Raw genomic sequence first — 4,555 nt, 5'->3', positions numbered from 1 at the left:
TGTTTTAAGAGGAGGAAGAAGAAGAGCCATGTTTACTGACGACGTTTCCACTGCGGTTGTTCTTTCCTTTGGCGCTACTTCGCTTGGACGAAGCAACAGGAGTGCGCGCTGTGCTGTTCAGAAGTTTCTTCTAGAAACACAGCGACTCCCATGCTAACATTAATTGAATTTATTTATTTTTCTATTTCTTTTTATTTTTCTGATTATCAAACAGTTCATTTATATTTTTTCTCTCTCTCTCTCTCTTTCAGTCAATACAAAATTGAACCATTCGATGTGTTGCATTCGAATTGCACATAAAGCCGTCGTCCCATCTTCGATCTCCCAGCTAGAGGCTCTGGCAATAGCTATCGCCATCAAACATAAAGACCAAAGAGGAGAGTCCTCCCACGTTATAACAGACTCCCAACAAGCCTGCCGAGACTTTCTTAATGGCAGGCTTCCCTCAAGAGCAACACACCTACTTGGCAATCTCAGCCAAACACACAGACTAACATGGACACCTGGTCACGAAGGACTAGCTGGAAATGAGGTAGCCAACGATCTAGCCCGAGATTTAACCAACCGGGCGGATCCTCATCCCTACCCCACGCCCATGCCTAGCACCTATGGTGACAGATTAGAACATATTCGGCTGGAACGCAGAAAATACCCACCCCCTCACATAAAACTAGACTCCTCCGCAGCCATAGACTGGAGGAAAATTCAGACCAACACTTTCCCTAGCTTGTTCATCCTACACAAGATTAGCCCCACTCAATATCAGAATACATGCCCTTGGTGTGGAGCTTGTCCTATGCTCTACCACATACCGTGGGAATGCACACCGAAACCAAAACACTTAACTGTATCCAACCCGACATATGAGCAGTGGGAGGTGGCCCTGACCAGCGAGACCCTGGATCAGCAACTTAAGTTGGTTCAGCAAGTCCGTCAGTCAGCTAAAGCCAGTGGCGCCTTGGACTAGGGGTGCCACCCAAGTTGCTCGAGCAACCTTCCTCAATTCAAATAAAAGTTTTCTCTCTCTCCCAGCTAACAGGATCCCTGTCGTTGCGTCGTCCAATCTGTTAGACTATGCCCTATTACTACTCCTTTTCCTCTAAAACTGCTAATATTTCCAACAGTTCATCGCCTGTGTCTTGGCCACTCCCCCGTAGTGGGTATGTGCCATTTTACTTGAGGCCAATCAACCAACAACAACAAGAGTAAAAAAAAAGGTAAGCGAGGCAATTTCCCACGAAATTAGCCCAAATAGGAGTATAATTGGTTACTGCCCGCTTTTAAACTCCTTGTAGAAAATTGCGCAACCGGCTGTAAGTAGTAAAAATGAGGAAATCCTCCTTTTTTACTGTCGTCGCGAAATCGAGGAGTAAAATAAAACATTCGCATGATTTTACTACTTTTCCAAGCAGGAGTATGTCGGTTTCAATACTCCTTCAGGCCCTTTATTCACTCCTCAGTGTCTGCCCGCCGCCTAGTGGCAGCTGCCGGTTCGGTGCACTTGCAGGTGACGACGCCGGCCCACTCGTCGCTGCCTGCTCGCTTCTCGCCTCTGCTTTTGCTGCTTCAAGCACATTTGTCATGTTACAGGACACCGGATCGCCGCAGCCTTGCGCACCATTGCGCTGCACAGACAGTGCCTGTGAAGCGTCCAGTGTGTTCGGAGAACGGTTGGTGTTGCATCGCCTGCGACGGCAGTCCGCGAGAGGCTTAGCCAGCCTAGCTCAGTCGAGCCAACATGGCGGTGTGTGACGCGTCGACCTCCCCGCAGCCGCCATCTTGCCGCCCGCTCCTTTGCGCGTGCTTGTCGTGGCATAAGAGACTGGACATCATCGACCTTAGCAGCAACATGCAGCAATGAACGTCTGACTCAAGCCAGCAATACGTGCAGAAGCAGCGGCTGGTCATTCATTGTCTACGCAGCATACACGTGTTGGCTGCTGCCGTTTCGCCGCGCCGACATGGCGGTATGTGTGTGAAGCATCAGTTTTCTCGACACCGACGGCCCCTCGTTCTTTCGCTGTATTGCAGCAAGAATACAAAAGGCCGGATTATCATCGTCGTGTATAGTGGTAAGCAGTATTAACTCTCCTTTGATTTCACAGACGCGCATGCACTTAACGCCGCTCCCTTTTCGTGTGCGAAGACTTGCTGTGAACCCCGGGTGCGCCGAGACGAAAGGCTTCATCGTCGTCCGGAGGAGCCAACTCACACAGCGGTCATTAAGTAAATATCTGAGGAATTTGTTGTTGCATGCGGCTGAAAAAAGAGTGTGGCATGGTCAGTTCTTCTAGGGACCAAATTTTCTCCATGCGTTCACGCCCCATGAATATGGAAAAGCTGTACAGGCAATAAGCAGGTGAAAATGCACAGCCTTGGGGTCCTTAAATTTTTGTCACGTTATTACGAACAGTCCTGAGAACAAAACACTGCCTGCCCTAATCGGTTGCTTCCTTTCCTGTTTTAAGAGGGCCCTGTTATGGAAACAATGCAAGCGATCTTATTCTTTTCAGTCATAGCACAGGACATGGCGACGCCTTAGCGCTCAAGGAGATTGCCTAAATTGTTACATTTTCCGAGTTGGTGGCGTCTTAACGTTGCAGCGATTTTCCGCAGCGGACATGAGGTGGCAACCATACTGAGCGCTGCCTTTCTGGATCGTTAGGCGTCTAGTTCCAAAATGTGGTATCTTGTAAGTTCTTCGCATTTGAAAAATGTGAAAAGAAGTTTCCTCTCCGCGTGCAGTTCCCGAACACATTCCATTATGTGAAACTCGTGGAGGCAAGCGTTCCGGTTCAGACTGCTGATCCCGGGAAGGCAGCGAAAGAAAAAGAATAAAGCATACGCCAGTATACAAGATCCCCTCCTCGAGCTGGATGTAGTACATGGTGAAACTAAGCACTGTCCCGAAAAAATGAAGCAGCACAAAGCGGACGTCAAACAAATGAACAAGGAACGAAGCGCGGGTTGACAAGACTGACTTCGAGGGAATATTGTGCTGGACACTGTGCCGCGACCGCGCAGAAGGCTCTTACTTGAGTCATGGCGTGTTCAGCAGACGCAGGGCAATGTTATACTCTCCCTAGAAACCCTACCCCCCTCTTGCATCAACTGTCTACGAGCAGTGACCCGGCGGATGACTAACCGAAGGCTTAAAAAAGGCAAGCTGCCTCTCGCTCGCAGTCACACCTGGTGAAAGAACCAAGGAGGTTCCGAAACGTCGTGTTTTTTCCTCGCTTTTTTTTTGGTTGGCGTTCTTTCCTACTTAAATTAAAATACCTTTCTTGTTAATAAAAATACATTTGTCGAATGTTTTCTTTTGAACCCTGGCCACGAAGGTCGGTTAGGTTAGGTTAGGTTACCTTAGGTTAGATTAAATTAGGGCAAAGCATAACAGAAGACAGGTGGCGGCGGGAGGGTGGGTCTGGTGGTAGCTTTTTATTCCTAACAATGCCTGCTATGTTAGTCACCCTTTCCCTGCCTTTGACCTGTACACAGAATGACAACGCCCTGAAAATGTGTGGCTGCGGGTTCTCCCTTCAAGGAAATTGCATGTAAGCTTCCACTGCGTGTATGCAAAGCGCTGTCTTTTGTTTGCATATTCTGATTTCAATAATTGGATCTGATATGGTGCCTGGAACGCGTGAGGAACCTTCTGACAAGTGAAAAAGAAAATTATATCGCAATGCCTCTTCCAGTGCAGGAACGCAGCCAAAGGCAGCGCGAATGCGCCTCAGTACCATTTTATTTTTTCAGTTTTATGCTTTATGGGAAAAAATGTTCTCTATCGACGCTGCTTTCCATTCGCCGTATTGACTTAACATTTACGAAAGCGGCTGACTGGAATTTGTGATTCCCTTAAAACCGCGTTTAGCCGCTGTCATCCGACAGGGTACAGATATGTAATAGCTGTTGATTACCTACTATGTTCTACTAGCTAATCTTTTGTCATGAAAAACGTTTAAACTTCAACAATACCTACTTTATTGAAAAGTGTACTCTGAACTCCTTTGTGAACTTGGCTTCTACACTTGAAGCACGTCATACTTCAAGCTTAGAGGTGTAATTCCTCTCATGAACTTTTTTTTCTAATCTTTCTTTCAGAAGGAGCCTCCTTTGACGTCGTGCCTCTTAACCAGCGATAGCATGACATGCCTCTATGTTGACAGCAAAGCATTTCAAGGTTCCCTCCTTGCTTTCAAGTGTGGCATCTATATTTTCATTCCTTTGGGCATTTCAATTCAGTACCCAAAGACAGCGCGGGTTAAGGCACTCTTCTTATTTTCTACAGGGTCCAAGGCGTTGGTTCTCTGTAAACATCGAAAGCAAGCTGCCGGACACTTGGCTTGAATGTTTTGTACCCAATAAATATGTTGTTTGAAATCAGTCACTAATTTCATTGACGCATTTATTCTGGAACACAAAGCTCTAAAATGAGCCTTCCATAGGAATACTTCATTTCAATTGGGCTTCCTCATCAAGTGAAATAATATACTCGTTTGGGCATCGCAACTGTCCCCTTATAGTAAGAAAAATTGCTCCGAAAATTTCCCGT

The sequence above is a fragment of the Amblyomma mixtum genome, chromosome 3, assembly GCF_055824585.1.
Source record: "Amblyomma mixtum isolate Tamu chromosome 3, ASM5582458v1, whole genome shotgun sequence".
NCBI classification, from domain to species: domain Eukaryota; kingdom Metazoa; phylum Arthropoda; class Arachnida; order Ixodida; family Ixodidae; genus Amblyomma; species Amblyomma mixtum.
Note: the sequence above shows the minus strand (reverse complement) of the source record.